The sequence below is a fragment of the Lithobates pipiens genome, unplaced genomic scaffold (genome assembly GCF_037356315.1).
Source record: "Lithobates pipiens isolate NorthernLeopardFrog02 unplaced genomic scaffold, aLitPip1_a1.2 Scaffold_25, whole genome shotgun sequence".
Taxonomy (NCBI): Eukaryota; Metazoa; Chordata; class Amphibia; order Anura; family Ranidae; genus Lithobates; species Lithobates pipiens.
The window spans coordinates 221,123,549-221,143,713 of record NW_027507787.1 but is presented as its reverse complement, the minus strand read 5'-3'; positions in this window follow the sequence as shown (position 1 = coordinate 221,143,713).

Here is a 20,165-nt window from a genome sequence, read left to right as displayed (position 1 = left end):
CTTTGAAGAGGGATATCTTTGTAATGGCAGCAACTAGCTGCCATAACTCCGGTATCCTCTTCTACAGCAGGCGGTCCAGTTTCCAATAATAGTGGTCTCACCGCGGGATCACTTTTATTGGCGGCGGAAGAGGGCCCCCCCCACTCCCGCCACTCTCCAGTGCCCTCTGCCGCTTACCGGAGACATTGGATACTTGTCCTTGCTGGGTATGGAGATGAGTGAGGGGAAAATGGCACCCACTCGTCTTCATACCATTACAGGGGGGAAGCGACGTCAAAACCTCCACCCATAGCTCTTAAAGGGACATTCAATTACAATTTTTTTTACCCCAGATCTCATATTTAAGAGGTCCTGTCGTACTTTTTTCTATTACAAGGGATGTTTACATTCCTTGTAATAGGAATAAAAGTGGCACAATTAAAAATAAAAAAAAATAAAAAACTGTGTAAAAAAAAAAAAATAATAAAAAATAATAATAATAATAATAAAACATTTTTTAAACGCGCCCCATCCCACCAAGCTTGCGTGCAGAAGCGAACGCATAAGTAACTCCCGCATATGAAAACGGTGTTTAAACCACACATATGAGGTATCGCTGAAAACGGTAGAATGAGAGCAATAATTCTAGCCCTAGACCTCCCCTGTAACTCAAAACATGCAACCTGTAGAATTTAAATTTCTCATAGACTCGCTGATCACAGAACGTGCCACGTGCGCTCTACAGGGGGCGCGCAGGCCGCTCAAGCACGGGAGGATGTGTATTGATGGCCTCCTGGGCAAAGTAGGTCCGCGCTGTAGCCATCATTCGGCTATAGCACGGATGGGAAGAGGTTAATGCAGGGAATGCATTAAGGAAAAAAAAAATCCTAGGCTTTAGAACCACTTTAAAGTGGACCTGGGTATCCACGTATCTGTCTCTGTCTGATACACTTGAGAGCCTTTTTCCATGGATTTTTTTTCGAGGTAATTCATCAGGTCTCTCCTCAATTGCTCAGGATCGGAATGCCTGTGTGGAAGGCAACTGACATAAGCACAAGGAAAACATGTGTAGCACCCTGGTCCTAAACAGGGCTGCTCACAAATTTAGTCTGCTAAGTGGTAACTTGCCAAGCTAATTGTTTGGATGATCCACTAACTTTTGCCCTAAATCTGAATTTGGTACACCAGCATTGCCGCCTGTGGCATTAGAATGACAAGGGCATAGTGAATTCGGGTTTATTTGGGAGGAGTCAGGTGATCGGGGGTTCTGTGCCACCTGGATGGCTGTCTTGGTAGACCTGTGTTGTATTGTGCCTGGTTGCTAGGCCAGAAGCCTGAGGCCTATCCAGGAACACCTGGCTGCTAGGTTGTCTGAGGCCTATACAGGACTGGGGCTTCAGGTCGGGAGCATAACCAAGTTGCAGAGGTTCAGCCAGATGGGGAACAAGGCAAGGGAGGATCAAGGTCACAGGAAACAGTTGCCACCAAAGGACAACCACTCCTATTATCAGAGGCCAGTGCATGAAGTCTGAAGAAGTACCAGAGCCGGGGACGGTGAAGAAGTGGGAAAGCTGCAGCAGAGTCAAGTCAGGGACCCAGCCGGTAGAATGGTTGAAGCTTGAGGAGTATACAGCGGGTTAGCTGTGGAAAAGCTCAGGGATTCACGGGATTAGGACCCTTTCCCAATTTTAATAGTCTCCCAGGAAATGTCCCGGGAAATTTGGTTATTCGCGATTTTTGCCGCCGGCCGCTAGAGGTCCACGGCCGGCGGAGACAATGTCTTCGCCGGCCGCCATTTTCAAGAACACCAGAAGCAGGCTTGGCGGATGGCTACAATAGAGATGCTGCCGCCCCGCTGCCAGTCTCTGTGACCTGTAATGGAAAGGAGCGGGGGATGGGAAGCACCGCAGCTCAATCTCTATCCACGTGGCAACTTTGTCTGGAGGAGCCACAGGGGGAGGCAGTCTGGATGTGGGGGGGCAGTCTGGATGTCAGGGGGGCCAGTCTGGATGTCAGGGGGGCAGTCTGGATGTGGGGGGGCCAGTCTGGATGTCAGGGGGGCCAGTCTGGATGTCAGGGGGGGCAGTCTGGATGTCAGGGGAGGGGGCAGTCTGGATGTCGGGGGGGGCAGTCTGAATGTCGGGGGGCAGTCTGGATGTCAAGGAGGGGCAGTCTGGATGTCAGGGGGGCAGTCCGGATGTCAGGGGGGGCAGTCTGGATGTGGGGGGGGCAGTCTGGACTGATGGGGACACCAGGGGGGCAGTCTGATGGGGACACCAGATGTAAGGAGGACTGACAGGGACACCAGACGTTAGGAGGACTGATAGGGACACCAGATGTTCGGAGGACTGATGGGGACACCAGATGTTCGGAGGACTGATGGGGACACCAGATGTTAGGAGGACTGATGGGGACACCAGATGTTAGGAGGACTGATGGGGAAACCAGATGTTCGGAGGACTGACGGGGACACCAGATGTAAGGAGGACTGACGGGGACACCAGATGTAAGGAGGACTGAGGGGGACACCAGATGTTAGGAGGACTGACGGGGACACCAGATGTTCGGAGGACTGATGGGGACACCAGATGTTCAGAGGACTGATGGGGACACCAGATGTTAGGAGGACTGATGGGGACACCAGATGTTAGGAGGACTGATGGGGAAACCAGATGTTCGGAGGACTGATGGGGACACTAGATATTCGGAGGACTGATGGGGACACCAGATGTTAGAAGGACTGATGGGGGCACCAGGTGTAAGGAGAGAATCCGCTGATGGAGACACAGATGTAAGGAGGGGCTCCGCTGCTGGGGACACAGATGTGAGGAAGGCTCCACTGATGGGGCACCTGATGTAAGGAGGGACTCTGCTGGGGGCACCTGATGGCATCTGGTGACAGGCAACGTGGCTAGTGACACGCTCATGGCTCCCACTGATTCGGCATTATGGTGAGTTGAATGATTTAATTTTATATTACAATCTAATAATAGAAATAATACGCTTCAATCATCCTGACACCATAACAATCATGGCGCCGGGATTATTAAAGCGCTAACACCAGGTATTTGGAGTATCTTTATCTGCTGATTGTCAAACTCTGGAAAACACATATTTCTATTGTGGTGTAGGATCTGAAACTTTTTTTTAGCTTACCTGAAACCGTTGCTGCTAGGCAGTCTTCCTAATCTGCCTCTTCCTATTCCACGGTGCTTCGTCCTCTTCGGCGAGCGGCCCCGTTGCCTTCTGGGACATGTGTGTGTCCCATAAAACAACGGTGCCATTCACAAAGAGCCGTGCGACTCGCACATGCGCAGTAGGAGACAGGCAGTGAAGCCGCAAGGCTCCACTGCCTGTTCTCCTTCGTTAAGATGGAGGCGCCGGCAGCCGATCCGATGGACGGATCGGCCTCGGGCGACCGACATTGTGGGCTCGCTGGACAGGTAAGTGTCCTTATTAAAAGTCAGCAGCTACAGTGTTTGTAGCTGCTGACTTTAAAAAAAAAAAATTGCGGCCGGAACACCACTTTAACTTTCCCCAGTCTAATTCTGTCCTCTGTTAGCCATTAGGGTGCTTCCTGTGATGTGTCATGAGGATAAACACTGCAGTTTTGGTTACTGAAGCCCCCCCAATTCCCTCGGGAAGACTGAGAATAATAAATTAAATACCTTCGCCATCTACCCATCCTTTGTAACCAGATGTCTTCCCTCATTCTTTATGGGGCCAATATGGTCTGTCCTCCCTTTTTTACTGTTTACATACTAAAAAATTTCTTGTGATTAATTTTTTTTTGCTCTCCTCCGCTATGTGTCTTTCGTGTTCTATCTTAGTTGCCCTAATTGCACCCTTATGCCGCGTACACACGAGCAGACTGTATGGCCTACTTAGTCCGCCGAAACACATTTCAGCGGACAGTCCGCTCGTGTGTGGGCTTCAGCGTGCAGTCCGGCGTACTAAGAATTTCGTTTTTTTCGAAATTCTGTCCGTCGTACTCGCATTTCGGCGGACAATCCGGCTGTGTGTATGCCAGTCCGCCGTACTTTTGAAATGAGTGGACTTTTCCCGCCCGGAGAAAAGTCTGCTCATTTCGAGCGGGTATCCAGGTAGGCGGGGCCCGCGAAGGAGACGTCGCTGGCCCCGCCGCCTGGTATGGACTTAAAGGGGAACCCCAACGCCGAAAAAAATCGTCGTGGGGGTCCCCCCAAGTCCACAACAGACCCTTGTCCGAGCACGCTACCCGGCCGGCCAGGAAAGGGGGGCGAGCGAGCGCCCCCCCCCTCCTGAGCCGTACCAGGCCACGTGCCCTCAACATGGGGGGGTGCCTTGGGGAAGGGGGGGCCACGCGGCCCCCCCACCCCAAAGCACCTTGTCCCCATGTTGATGAGGACAAGGGCCTCTTCCCGGCAACCCTGGCCGTTGGTTGTCGGGGTCTGCGGGCGGGGGGCTTATCGGAATCCGGGAGCCCCCTTTAATAAGGGGGCCCCCGGATACCGGCCCCCCACCCTATGTGAATGAGTATGGGGTACAATGTACCCCTACCCATTCACCTGTAAAATAAAAGTACAAAAAAAAACACAACACACGAGATAAAATACTTTATTGCACAGCTCTGGGGGTCTTCCGTCTTCGGGGGTCTTCTCGCCGGACTCCTCCGCTATCTTCTTGTAGCTCTTTTGCTAGCGGAGGAGTCCGGCTTTCTTCCTCGCCGCCGGCCTCTTCTCCCGACTTCGGGGGTCTTGTCCCCCTCTTCGGTTCTTCTGCCGGGCCACCGCGCCTTCTTATAGCTCTTTTACAGGCGGTGGCCCGGTCTTCTGTCGCCGCCACCGCCGTCGCCTTCCGTTCTTCTTCTTCTTCTTCTTCTCCTTCTTCTCCAGGAGATGTTGACTCGACGCTCTCTCCGGCCACAATGCCAGGGCCACGCTGCGCGGCCACTTATATAGGGACAAGGGGCGGTGTCACAGGGCTTTATGTCACATGGGTTGGTCACATGGGTTGATGTCACATGGGGACTATGACATCGTAAGGGGGCGGGGTCACCATGTGACACCAACCCATGTGACATAAAGCCATGTGACACCGCCCCTTGTCCCTATATAAGTGGCCGCGCAGCGCGGCCCTGGCATTGTGGCCGGAGAGATTGTCGAGTCAACATCTCCTGGAGAAGAAGGAGAAGAAAAAGAAGAAAAACGGAAGGCGGCGGCGACAGAAGACCGGGCCACCGCCTGTAAAAGAGCTATAAGAAGGCGCGGTGGCCCGGCAGAAGAACCGAAAAGGGGGACAAGACCCCCGAAGTCAGGAGAAGAGGCCGGCGGCGAGGAAGAAAGCCGGACTCCTCCGCTAGCAAAAGAGCTACAAGAAGATAGCGGAGGAGTCCGGCGAGAAGACCCCCGAAGACGGAAGACCCCCGGAGCTGTACAATAAAGTATTTTATCTCGTGTGTTGTGTTTTTTTTTTGTACTTTTATTTTACAGGTGAATGGGTAGGGGTACATTGTACCCCATACTCATTCACATAGGGTGGGGGGCCGGTATCCGGGGGCCCCCTTATTAAAGGGGGCTCCCGGATTCCGATAAGCCCCCCGCCCGCAGACCCCGACAACCAACGGCCAGGGTTGTCGGGAAGAGGCCCTTGTCCTCATCAACATGGGGACAAGGTGCTTTGGGGTGGGGGGGCCGCGCGGCCCCCCCTTCCCCAAGGCACCCCCCCATGTTGAGGGCACGTGGCCTGGTACGGCTCAGGAGGGGGGCGCTCGCTCGCCCCCCTTTCCTGGCCGGCCGGGTAGCGTGCTCGGACAAGGGTCTGTTGTGGACTTGGGGGGGACCCCCACGCCGATTTTTTTCGGCGTTGGGGTTCCCCTTTAAGTCCATACCAGGCGGCGGAGCCAGCGACGTCTCCTTCGCGGGCACCGCCTACCTGGAGACACGCTCGAAATGAGCGGACTTTCCTCCGCGTGTGTGGGCGAGTCCGTTCATTTCAAAAGTAGGGGGGATAGTACGGCGGACTTAGTACGCCGTATTAGTCCGCTCAAAAAGTGCCGTGTGTGGGCAAGTAGCCCGTTCGGAAATTCCGACGGACAGTCTGGCGTACTTTTCCGCCAGACTAAGTATGTCATACAGTCCGCCCGTGTGTACGCGGCATTACATTTCTTGTTGCATTCTTTATAAAGTCTGAATGATGACGATGATCCCTCAACATTATATTTTTTGAAGGCCTTCTCTTTTGCTTTTATATGCATTTGTAAATTGGAGTTAAGCCATCCAGGACTTTTGTTCGCTCTTTTAAATTTATTACGCAATGGGATGCACTGGCTAATTCCCTTATTTAATATGCTCTTAAAACGAACCCATCTCTCCTCCAAGTTCTTTGTTCCTAAGATTTTATCCCAATTTATATCTTCTAGCAAGGTTTATAGTTTAGGGAAGTTGGCTCTTTTCAAATTCAGTGTCTTTGTATCTCCCTTTATGTTTCCTATTTGTGTGATTTATACTGAAGCCAAGTGATCGCTATTTCCTAAATTGCCCTGTACTTCCACATCTGTGACCAGGTCTGTATTGTTGGTAATCAGTAGATCTAGTAACACTTTATTTCTAGTTGGTGCGTCTACCATCTGACCAAAACTGGTATTGAAATTGGAGAGAGCTTGTATTAGAATTAGAGAGCTGGTATTGGAATTGGAGAGAGCTGGTATTGGAATTGGAGAGAGTGCATACTGGAATTGGAGAGAGCTTGAACTGGAATTGGAGAGCGCTCATACTGGAATTGGAGAGAGCTTATACTGGAATTGGAGAGAGCTTGTATTGGAATTGGAGAGAGCTCATACTGGAATTGGAGAGAGCTTGTATTGGAATTGGAGAGAGCTCATACTGGAATTGGAGAGAGCTCATACTGGAATTGGAGAGAGCTTGTATTGGAATTGGAGAGAGCTCATACTGGAATTGGAGAGAGCTGGTATTGGAATTGGAGAGAGTGCATACTGGAATTGGAGAGAGCTTGAACTGGAATTGGAGAGAGCTTATACTGGAATTGGAGAGAGCTTGTATCGGAATTGGAGAGAGCTCATACTGGAATTGGAGAGAGCTTGTATCGGAATTGGAGAGAGCTCATACTGGAATTGGAGAGAGCTCATACTGGAATTGGAGAGAGCTGGTATTGGAATTGGAGAGAGCTGGTATTGGAATTGGAGAGAGTGCATACTGGAATTGGAGAGAGCTTGAACTGGAATTGCAGAGAGCTCATGCTAGAATTGGAAAGAACTCATCCTGGAATTGGAGAGAGCTGGTATTGGAATTGGAGAGAGTGCATACTGGAATTGGAGAGAGCTCATACTGGAATTGGAGAGAGCTTGTATTGGAATTGGAGAGAGCTCATACTGGAATTGGAGAGAGCTTGTATTGGAATTGGAGAGAGCTTGTATTGGAATTGGAGAGAGCTCATACTGGAATTGGAGAGAGCTTGAACTGGAATTGGAGAGAGCACATACTGGAATTGGAGAGAGCTCATCCTGGAATTGGAGAGAGCTTGTATTGGAATAGGAGAGAGTGCATACTGGAATTGGAGAGAGCTGGAATTGGAATAGGAGAGAGCTGGAATTGGAATAGGAGAGAGCTCATACTGGAATTGGAGAGAGATCATACTGGAATTGGAGAGAGCTTGTATTGGAATAGGAGAGAGTGCATACTGGAATTGGAGAGAGCTGGAATTGGAATAGGAGAGAGCTGGAATTGGAATAGGAGAGAGCTCATACTGGAATTGGAGAGAGATCATACTGGAATTGGAGAGAGCTTGTATTGGAATTGGAGAGAGATCATACTGGAATTGGAGAGAGCTTGTATTGGAATTGGAGAGAGCTGGTAACAATCATTTTTCCAAAGCATGCCTGAAAATAAAAGAATCGGACTGGTGAGGTTAATATAGGTGAAAACCAAGCTCATCATAGCCCAGATCAGTCATATCCCTACCTTACCTATCCTGAGAACGGGGGTGGATCAAGTAATCATTCTTTAAAATCATCAATAAAATATCAAGCTGACTGTGAGGTGTACTAATCTCTCCATTATCATGGATCCATAATCACATTCTTATTCATTATCCAACAATATACAAAATTCTTCAAGGGCTTACAAATGCCTTCCTAAAGCACAATGATATTATTACTGCGTCATGAAACAGAACATTTCAGAATACGGTATGATTTGTATTTGTTCTATTATCATCATTTCTTCCTGAGTCGAACTGATTATTTGACCGTGTACCGTCATATATATTCCGTCCCCATGCCACCTTTTAAATTGCTTTGATCCTGGGTGTGTTTCACCCCCGACCTGTCCTGATGACTCCGGCAAGCTGAAATCGATATTCTCAGCGTGTGGCGAGCTCTGATAAGAGAGCACGGCGCGGCTTGGCCTTCAGAGAGGTGGTCGCCCTGGATTTCGTATTAGACATCATGTACATCAGCTGATACTGGAGCTCGTACCTACGTGAAGAACACATCAACACTTTTCAGAATGATGAACCCCCTGTCAGTCACATGTTTATTTAGGAACCTTTACTTTTCTGCTACGCTGAGGCTATTGTGACAAATTATAATCAACCACTTAACTGTATTCCATAACAGGAAAAATGCACATTTAGGCAGACACGGTTATACACTTTCCATGGCTGCACAGCTCCTTCTTACTTCCCCTTAACATGTACATCTTTTACAAACTTAGATATTACCTTGTAAAAGTAGCAGTGACATCATCATTGTGCTGTATATGGCCTTTTCAGAGAGCAGAGCTGTGGGAGGGAGCCATCCCCTCCCCCCTCCCCCCCCGAGCAGCAGTGACCATTCTTTATTACAGGAAGCTCCGCCTCCTGCACAGAGGTGAAGTATTAAACTGAATTAATGCACAATTTTGGAACAACTTCACAAAGTACTCCAAGATTCAAGCAAGTATTTTAACCAGGGGTCTCCAAACTTTTCAGTATGGGGGCTGCATTTTATATTTTACAGATAATCACGGGCTGAAAAAAATCCCCATCTAGGTCCTCCTTACATAGGTACATAGTTAGTCAGGTTGAAAAAAGACACAAGTCCATCCAGTTCAACCACAAAAAAAAAAAAATAATAATATCATACAATCCCATATACCCAATTCTATACCCACTGTTGATGCAGAGAAAGGCAAAAAAAACCAGCAGAGCATGATCCAATTTGCTGAAGCAGGGGAAAAAATTCCTTCCTGATCCCCCGAGAGGCAATAGGATTCTCCCTGGATCAACTTTACCTATAAATGTTAGTACCCAGTTATATTATGTACACTTAGGAAATAATCCAGGCCTTTCTTAAAGCAATCTACTGAGCTGGCCATAACCCCCTCTGCAGGGAGTCTATTCCACATTTTCACAGCTCTTACTGTGAAGAAACCTTTCCGTATTTGGAGATGAAATCTCTTTTCCTCTAGATGTAAAGAGTGCCTCCTTGTCCTCTTTGTTGACCGTAAAGTGAATAACTCAACACCAAGTTCACTATATGGACCCCTTATATATTTGTACATGTGGATCATATCCCCCCTTAATCTCCTCTTATCAAAAGAGAATAAATTCAGTTCCTCTAATCTTTCCTCATAGCTGAGTTCCTCCATGCCTCTTATCAGTTTGGTTGCCCTTCTCTGCCCTTTCTCCAGTTCCCCGATATCCTTTTTGAGAAAACTGAACTGCATATTCCAGATGAGGTCTTACTAATGATTTGAACAGGGGCAAAATGATATCTCTCTTAAAGTGGTTGTATAGTCATTTTTGGGACTTTTGCCTACAGGAAAGCGTATAATAAGGCTTACCTGTAGGTAAAAAAAAAATCTCCTAAACCTGTACGGTTTAGGAGATATTCCCCTCGCAATGTGGCACTGACTGCAGCGGCGCATGCGCACAGGGGATTCTCGGCTGCAAGTCCAGCGGACGCCGGACCCTGCCGGGAAGAAATCTACCGCGTGCATGTGCGGGAGTGATGATATCGCAGCTCCGGCCACTCACAGCGCCGGAGCCGCGATACCCAGAAGAAACGCAGAGGGAACATGTCAGCTCCCTCGGCGTGGATCGGGCCAGATGTCGGGGCCTCATTCTAAGGTAAGTATTTCATAATGAGCTAGTATGTGGTGGATACTAGCTAATTATGCCTTTTACTTTGCAGGTGAGTAAAAAAAACAACAACACATCAGCGGGTATACAACCGCTTTAATACAGGAAAGGACTTTGCTCGCTTTGGAAACCGCAGCTTGGCATTGCATTCTATTATTGAGCTTATGATCTACCAAAACCCCCAGATCCTGCTCCACTATGGATTCCCCCAGTTGTACTCCCCCTAGTATGTATGATGCATATTCTTAGCCCCCAAGTGCATAACTTTACATTTATCAACATTAAGCCTCATTTGTCACATAGTCACCCAATTAGACAGAGCATTGAGGTCAGCTTGTAAATTGGGGACATCCTGTAAGGAGGTTATTCCACTGCATAGCTTGGTGTCATCTGCAAAGACGGAAATGTTACTTTTGATCCCAGACCCTATATCATTTATAAAGGTATTAAAAAGTAAGGGTCCCAGCAGGGGCGTACCTAGAGCATTTGGCACCCGGGGCGGATCCTATATCTGGCACCCCCCCCCCACCATAAAATGTAAAAACACCCACTGTGTCCCCTGCATACCTCTGCATCCTTCAATATCTTTTTGTCACTACTGTGTACCCGCCCTCTCCACAACTGCACCTCTGGACCCCTTTAAATTACACAGCACCCTGCACCTCTGGACCCCTTTACATTACACAGCACCCTGCACCTCTGGACCCCTTTACATTACACAGGACCTTGCGCCTAAGGACCTCTTTACATTACACAGCACCCTGCACCTCTGGACCCCTTTACATTACACAGCACCCTGCACCTCTGGACCCCTTTACATTACACAGGACCTTGCACCTAAGGACCTCTTTACATTACACAGCAGCCTGCACCTCTGGACCCCTTTACATTACACAGCAGCTTGAACCTCTGGACCCCTTTACATTACACAGCTCTTGTACCTCTGGACCCCTTTACATAACACAGTACCCTGAACCTCCTGACCCCTTTACATTACACAGCCCTTGTACCTCTGGATCCCTTTACATTACACAGCACCCTGAACCTCTGGACCCCTTTACATTACACAGCCCTTGTACCTCTGGACCCCTTTACATTACACAGCACCATGCACCTCTGCACCCCTTTACATTACACAGCCCCTCACAGCTCTGGACCCCCTGCATGTTACACAGACCCCCTACAGTGCAGACCCCCCTCCCTACCATACAGACCCCCCTACAGTACAGAATCCTCCCCTACAGTGCAGACCCTCCTACAGTACAGACCCCTCCACCCTATAGCGCAGACCCCCCTACAGTACAGACTCCCCTACAGTACAGAATCCTCACCTACAGTACAGACCCCCCTACAGTGCCGAATCTTCCCCTACAGTACAGACCCCTCCCCCTACAGTGCAGGACCCCTCCTACACTGCAGACCCCCTACAGTGCAGGACCCCCCTACAGTGCAGACCCCCTACAGTGCAGGACCCCCCCTACAGTGTACAGACTCCCCACAGTAAAGAACCCCCCTACAGTGCACAGACTCCCCTAAGGACCCATAATGTACCTCGAGCCCAAGGCAGTGGCATTGCAGGGGGGAGGTGCGAGCAGCACCCGAGTGGAGTGACACCTGTCGGCTCAGTGATCCGGGACCCGGCGCAATAATCCCCTTCTCTCTGTGGTTGCGTGACTCATGTCGCGCCGTTCTGATCAGTCTCGGCAGCGGCTGTCACTCATAGCCGAGTGAAGCCGCCTCCCCCTCCTCCTTTATGTCTACACAGTGCTGTGCATGGAGGAGGGGGAGGCGGCTTCACTCTGCTTGGCTGTGAGTGACAGCCGCTGCCGAGACTGATCAGAACGGCCGCGCGACGCAACCACAGAGAGAAGGGGATTATTGCGCTGGGTCCCGGATCATTGAGCCGGCAGATGTCACTCCACTCAGGTGCTGCTCGCACCTCCCCCCTGCAATGCCGCCCACTGCCAGTGCCTCGGGCTCTCTCTGTGTGGGCTGCGAACCCGAGGCACGGCGCTGTCTCCTCTTCAGTTGCGGAGGGGGGGGGGGGCGCTGGCCTGACACCCCTCCCCAGTGTGTGGCACCTGGGGCGGCCCGCCCCCCCACTTAGTACGCCACTGGGTCCCAGCACTGAACCTTGGGGTACACCACTGATAACCTCAGACCATTCAGAGTAAGAATCATTAACCACGACTCTCTGAATTCTGTCTTTTAGCCAGTTTTCTATCCATTTACAAACTGATATTTCCAAACCTGTAGACTTTACCTTACACATGAGCCGGGTGTGCGGAACTGTATCGAACGCTTCTGCAAAATCCAAGTATACCACGTCCACCACCACCCCTCTGTCCAAGGTTTTACTTACAGGTTTGTCTGACAACTTCTGTCTTTCATGAATCCATGCTGTCTGTTGCTTAAAGCGGGATTCCACCCTAAAGTGGAACCTCCGCTGATCGGATCCCTCCCCCCCTCCGGTGTCACAATTGACACCTTTCAGGGGGGAGGGGGGTGGAGATACCTGTCAAAGACAGGTATTTTCACCCACTTCCGGGCATAGACTCCCGTGGGAGTCTACGCCATTTCCTGCCCTGCCGCGCTGTCTGCTGGGACACACACGGGTCCCAGTGACAGCGCGGAGATTTCCTATTGCGTGGTGCGGCTCGCGCATGCGCAGTAGGGAACCGGGAAGTGAAGCCGATTCGCTTCACTTCCTGATTCCCTCACCTAGAATGGTGGCGACAGCAGCCGAGAGCCGAGCGATCGATCGGCCTCGGCTGCCGGCATCGCTGGAACCCGGGACAGGCGAGTGTCCATTTATTAAAAGTCAGCAGCTGTAGTATTTATAGCTGCTGGCTTTTAATATTTTTTTTTTTTTGGTGGAATCCCTCTTTAAAATATTTTTTTCCTGCAAGAACTCGTCTATGTGGTCTTTTATTAATCCCTCCAGTATCTTCCCAGCTATAGAAGTAAAACTAACAGGTCTATAGTTACTTGGTAAATACTTTGTTCCCTTTTTAAATATAGGCACCACATTGGCCCTGTGCCAATCCAGTGGTACTATTCCTGGCATTAATGAGTCCCTAAAAATGAGATACAATGGCTTTGAAATTACAGAGCTCAATTCTTTTAGGATCCGTGGGTGGATGCCATCAGGTCCAGGTGCTTTATCCACCTTTATTCTGTCCAAATATTTCTGGACCATATCACTTTTGAGCCATTGTGGATTTGGGGCTGTGTCACTACCACCCCCATTATGGACATGAGCTCCCCCATGCTCCTTTGTATACACAGAGCTGAAGAAAGTATTTAATAAATTAGCCTTCTCTTTGTCCCCAGTCACCCTCTCTAGGTTATTTTGTAAAGGGCCTACATGCTCAGACTTGACCTTTTTACTATTAATATATTTGAAGAATTTTTGGGGGTTTGTCCTACTATCTTTTGCAATCTGTCTTTCGTTTTGAATTTTTGCATCCTTGATTTCCTTAATGTCCTTAATGGGTCATTAATGTATAGGTCGGCCCTCTGTTCATCTCTGAATACAGCCATGGCCTCTATTAACTATTTTCTTCAAGATCTCTGCTTTTATAGCCAATATAAGGTATGCCGGACATATTACATTGCAAATGAGAATAGATAGCACCATGAGCCATGCTAATCACTGAATGGTAACATCAAGGTGACTCATTAGTATCAGCAATAAAACAGCTTGAGCATATTACCTACTAACTAAATTATACAGAACATCTAAAATAAATCCTAATGAGGAAATACTCTGGAAAAACATATAAACAGACTATAAAAAAAAGAAATCGGCAAATAAATCAAAACGTCAGTACAATTTTATTAATGAGCAATACTAAAAATCATATAAGTCATAAAGGGCCCCTGCGCGACCCCCAAAACATTGGCTTTGCTTGAGCCACATGAGTAAAAACATTGTTGATTATTCATCTTGAATGCAGTGCTGGTGATTTTCTTCCTTGTACTCTGGGTTTGCACAGCGCCATCCACTGAGGTCACCACCAGCACTATGAATGGGCACAACCCTGTACAGAATGTAGCCCAGAACTACATTACAAACCATACAAGTACAGGAAAAAAAAAACCCAGATCATTTTAATTGTGGGTTAAAAAAAAAGTCATATACAGTATCTCACAAAAGTGAGTGCACCCCTCACATTTTTGTAAATATTTTATTATATCTTTTCATGTGACAACACAGAAGAAATGACACTTTGCTACAATGTAAAGTAGTGAGTGTACAGCTTGTATAACAGTGTAAATTTGCTGTCCCCTCAAAATAACTCAACACACAGCCATTAATGTCTAAACCTCTGGCAACAAAAGTGAGTATACCCCTAAGTGAAAATGTCCAAATTAGGCCCAAAGCGTCAATATTTTGTGCGGCCACCATTATTTTCCAGCACTGCCTTAACCCTCTTGGGCATGGAGTTCACCAGAGCTTCACAGGTTGCCACTGGAGTCCTCTTCTACTCCTCCATGATGACATCACGGAGCTGGTGGATGTTAGAGACCTTGTGCTCCTCCACCTTCCATTTAGGATGCCCCACAGATGCTCAATAGGGTTTAGGTCTGGAGATATGCTTGGCCAGTTCATCACTTTTACCCTCAGCTTCTTCGGCAAGGCAGTGGTCATCTTGGAGGTGTGTTTGGGGTCATTATCATATTGGAATACTGCTCTGCGGCTCAGTCTCTGAAGGGAGGGGATCATGCTCTGCTTCAGTATGTCAAAGTACATGTTGGCCTTCATGGTTTCCTCAAGGAATTGTAGCTCCTCAGTGTCGGAAGCACTCATGCAGCCCCAGACCATGACACTCCCACCACCATGCTTGACTGTAGGAGTCTTTGTACTCCTCACCTGGTTGCCACCACACACACTTGACACCATCTGAACCAAATAAGCTTATTTTGGTCTCATCAGACCACAGGACATGGTTCCAGTAATCCATGTCCTTAGTCTGCTTGTCTTCAGCAAACTGTTTGCGGGCTTTCTCGTGCATCATCTTTAGAAGAGGCTTCCTTCTGGGATGACAGCCATGCAGACCAATTTGATGCAGTGTGCAGCATATGGCCTGAGCACTGATAGGCTGACCCCCCCCCCCCCCCACCCCTTCAACAATGCTGGCAGCACTCATATGTCTATTTCCCAAAGACAACCTCTGGATATGACGCTGAGCACGTGCACTCAGCTTCTTTGGTCGACCATGGCGAGGCCTATTCTGAGTGGAACCTGTCCTGTTAAACCGCTGTATGGTCTTTGTCACCGTGCTGCAGCTCAGTTTCAGGGTCTTGGCAATCTTCTTATAGCCTAGGCCATCTATATGTAGAGCAACAATAATTTTTTTCAGATCCTCAGAGTTCTTTGCCATGAGGTGCTATGTTGAACTTCCAGTGACCAGTATGAAAGAGTGAGAGCAATAACACCAAATTGAACACACCTGCTCCCGATTCACACATGAGACCTTGTAACACTAATAAGTCACATGACACCGGGGAGGGAAAATGGCTAAATGGGCCCAATTTGGACATTTTCACTCAGGGGTGTACTCACTTTTGTTGCCAGAGGTTTAGACATTAATGGCTGTGATTTGAGTTATTTTGAGAGGACAGCAAATTTACACTGTTAGGGCCGGTTCACACAGCGGGCGATGCGAGGCGACACGACTCGCCTCGCTCCCGCAAGTCGCCCCCGTTCTGTACAATGGAACCGTTCTGAGAGGAGCGACTCGAGTCGCTCCGACTCAGAAAAAAGGTTCCTGTACTACTTTTGGGCGACCTCGGGGCGACTTGCATTGACTTCTATACAGAAGTCATCTGCAAGTCGCCTCTGAGGTCGCCGCAGGTCGCGGCGAGGCAAGTCGGAGACGCCTCGCCTCGCCTGCTGTGTGAACCGGCCCTTATACAAGCTGTACACTCATTACATTACATTGTAGCAAAATGTAATTTCTTCGGTGTTGTCACATGAAAAGCTAGAATAAAATATTTTAAAAAAAGTGAGGGGTGTACTCACTTTTGTGAGATACTGTAAAAACAGAATAAAACTTGAATGGCATCAGAGAAAACTGTCACTGCACAGATCTACATTAGAATCAGTATTGAGCTGTCCTTATGGAGGAACAACGTGACAGCAGGTGCTGAGCAGCAATGGAAGAAGACAACAGTCATCCAAGTTTTATCCTGTGTTGAGCCCTGATAAAGAAAGTCCTGATGGAAGAACTCCTTGAAGTGAGATCCAAAAAGCCTTAATTCAATTACTTCATAAAAAGCAGACAGCTGTACAAGCAGATTAAAGGGGAGTTAGCGCGTTTCACACGTGTTTAGGGAAAGCATGGTATATATATATATATATATATATATATATATATATATATATATATATATAAAACTACAGGTATTCACAAAGTGGGAACGGGCATCAGGCACATATGTGGGGTAAGACGGCGCTCAAAACCAACCCAGTGCTTCAGATGTGGATATGGCTGTGTATGGCCTCAGCCACGCCCCACTGACATGTTTTGCCAGGCCCCCCTGACATGTTTCAACCCGCCTGCCAGGGCTTGGTCAACCGTTCTGTGGGGCGAAACATGTCAGGAGGGCCTGACCAGAGCAGCGCTGGCTGAGGCCATACACAGCCATATCCACATCTGAAGCACTGGGTTGGTTTTGCGTGGCGTCTTACCCCACCTATGGCCGCTCTTGTTATAGGTGTAGGCCAGTCATGTACTGTTAGGTACCTGGGTGGTGAGCCTGACTTGGTGGAAGAGAACGACTCTGGTTCATGGCCCACTGGAGTGAAGACAGTGGTCCAGTGAGTGCAGCGGGGTAGGAGTGTCTGAGCTGGATGCAGCAGCTGATGCAGGCAGTGGAGATGGTCCTCCGGGGCCACTATCTCTTCCATTGCAGCAATGTTGAGCTCAGGGAAAGTGTGATGGTGGGGGGGGGGGGGGAGAGCGCATGTGAGGGGGTTTGAAATGGCTGGAAGTGTCTTAGCAACATCCTAGCAACGGGGCAGGACAAGATGATGGGGGAGTTTGTGGGAGTTTTTCTGCCAGGCTTCAGGAGGTACATGAATTGCTTCCACCTACAGCAAGGGCCTTATTCAACTTCGGTTAAAGCCGCATATTGTTTTTATCTACAGACGTTCCTTCCTTGCCAGCGTAGGCAGTTTTTGGTAAAGGTGAACTACCCCTTTAAAATACTCACACATCCACTGTTGTCTGGCTGCAATTCGCCACCACATCTCGGGTCCACTCTGCCATCTTCTTTACGTACATTGCCAGGGGGCCAGCCGTCTCTTCCGGGCTCTTGCAGCCAGCCCCGGATGGTAAGCATGGGCTTTAACCACTTCAATACCGGGCACTTTCACCCCCTTCCTGCCCAGTTAATTTATCAGCTTTCAGGGCGGTCACACTTTGAATGACAATTGCGCGGTCATGCTACACTGTACCCATATGACATTTTTAATTTTCTTCACACAAATAGAGCTTTATTTTGGTGGTTATTTAATCAGCACTGGTTTTTTTTATTTTATTTTTTACTTTTTTTTTTTTTAAGAAAAAAGGTGGAACATTTTGTAATATTTTTGAAAAAAAGTTTTTCTCAGTTTCTGTCAGTAAATTTGGTAAATAATTAATTTTTCTATTTCAGTGATGTGCACTGATTAGGTGGCAGTGATGGGCGGCACAGGATAGGCAGCACTGATGGGAGGCACTGATGGGCACTAAAAGGCTGCACTGACTGGCATCACTAATGGGCACTGATTGGTGGCATGGATTGGTGGCACTGATGGGCATTTAAAGAAGAACTGCAGTCTGCTCACATAATTTGTAATAAAAACATCTTTGCCACTCTGAAGCTTCCCTCCAACCACTTTGCATATTATTTTATATATACTGAGTCTGTGCTTGCCAAATATGCTGCAGAAATCTCCCTCCACTGAGTCTGGCTGCAGACATTTTACCTGTGGGCAGCTGAAGCTGATGCCTGTTCACTTCCTGGATTTACACAGAGGCACACCTCCAGCTCTGCAGCCCTCCTTGGCCCTCTTATGACTCACCCCCCTCCCTTCCAGAGAGAGAGAGGGCTGTGCATGATATCATAAGCCTAGGCTAATGACCAGACAAGAAACAGGAAGTGGGCTGTATAAGGTATTTACTGGCAGAAAAAATGTTTTACCATCCAAAGTTAAAACAACAACAAGGGCAGACTATTTAATAGATGGAAAGATGAAAAAATGACTGAAGGTCCGCTTTAATGGTGGCACTTGATAGGGCACTGATTACCTACCCTGGTCTCCCCTGTGAGGCGATACCGCTGATCGGCACTCTGTGTGAGGCAAGGAGTGCCAATTAGCGGCACTTCCGTATTTATGTGACTGGCTGTGATTGGACACAGTTGATCACATGGTTAACCACTTCCAGCCCAAGGCTGTCAAATGACGTCCTTGACTTTCAGTGGGAATATCTGAATGATGGCTGCAGCTACAGGCATCATTCAGATATCCTTGTATTCAGCCGGCGATTGTGCACCACAAGAACGATCATAGCAGCAGTTTCACCGCTTGATTGCTCTTACATCCCCCCCCCTCCCGCCACCATCCGGTGCTTCTCCGGGCTCTCCTGTGCCATCGAGGATCCGGAGAATGAATGGGCCGCCACCGGATGATGACAACAGAGATTTCCAGTGACCAGATGGTCACCAGTCATCTCTATGACTGTCGGAGGCCCGGGCACTGCGTTATGACGTGACGTCCGGGCGGCGGTTGTAAACAAAGCCACGATCGCGGCTGTCAGCATGAGATCATCGATTTTTTTTTTTTTTTTTTTTTCGATCTCATGCTTTCCAGCCTGGATGAGAGATGTGGAGGTCTTATTGATCCCGCATCTCTCCATAAAGAGGACCTGTCACAATAGATTCCAATTACAAGGGATGTTTACATTCCTTGTAATAGAAATAAAAGTGATCCAAAAAAAGAAATTTTTTTAAAAGAAAGTGTCAAAAAAAAAAGCAAAATAAATCAAATAAAAAAAGGTAAACTGCCCCTGTCCACGGTAGCTCGCGTTCAGAAGCGAACAAATCTGTAAGTCCCGCCCACATATGTAAACGCTGTTCAAACCACACATGTGAGATATCGCCCGCATGTGTTAGAGCGCGAGCAACAATTCTAGCACTGGACCTCCTCTGTAACTCTAAACTGGTAACCTGTAAAAAATGTTAAAGCGTCACCTATGGAGGTTTTTAAGTACCGAAGTTTAGCGCCATTCCACGACCTTGCGCAATTTTAAAGTGTGACATGTTAGGTATCTATTTACTTGGCGTAACATCATCTTACATATTATACAAAAAATAATAATAACTTTACTGTTTTATTCCCTAGTGTGTCTGCTAAAAAAAAAACGTATATCATTTTTGGGGGTTCCGAGTAATTTTCTAGCAAAAAAATAAGTAATGATTTTTACATGTAGGAGAGGAGTGCCAGAATAGGCCCGGTATGGAAGTGGTTAAAGAGCCCCGTCATCGGCTTTTTACAGAGATCGTGGTCACGCCATGTCCTAGCAACACAATGGTCCCCCCCCCCCGCGCGAGCGGCCGTTCTGGGGCGTCGTCATATGGAGTCCACCCAGAACAAGAGCTGCAGCGCTCCTCTGTCATTTGAAATGTAATTTGAAATGAGGGCCAGAGGCGAGCGGTTAGCCCCCATTCTCACCAAATCCGACTATGAAATCGTGCAACTTCAGAGCCGCATGTCAGTGCGACTTGGCCCGACATCGGTGCAACTTCATACACAGATGGAAAGTTGCACTTGAAATGCCCAAAAAACAGTGCAGGAACTTCTTTTTTTCAAATCAGTGTGGCACCGCAAAGTGGGCGTTGCACAGATTTTGAACAGTTTCATTGGTGGTGCGACTTGTGGTGCAATTTGGAGCTGTCAAGTCGCACTGGTGTAAACGGGGAGGGGGGGGGGCTTAGAGTAACCCGAGGCTTCCTGGAATATGTGAGATATACATCTTAGGGTTGCAGGACTGGCTCCGGATCACATGCCCATTGTG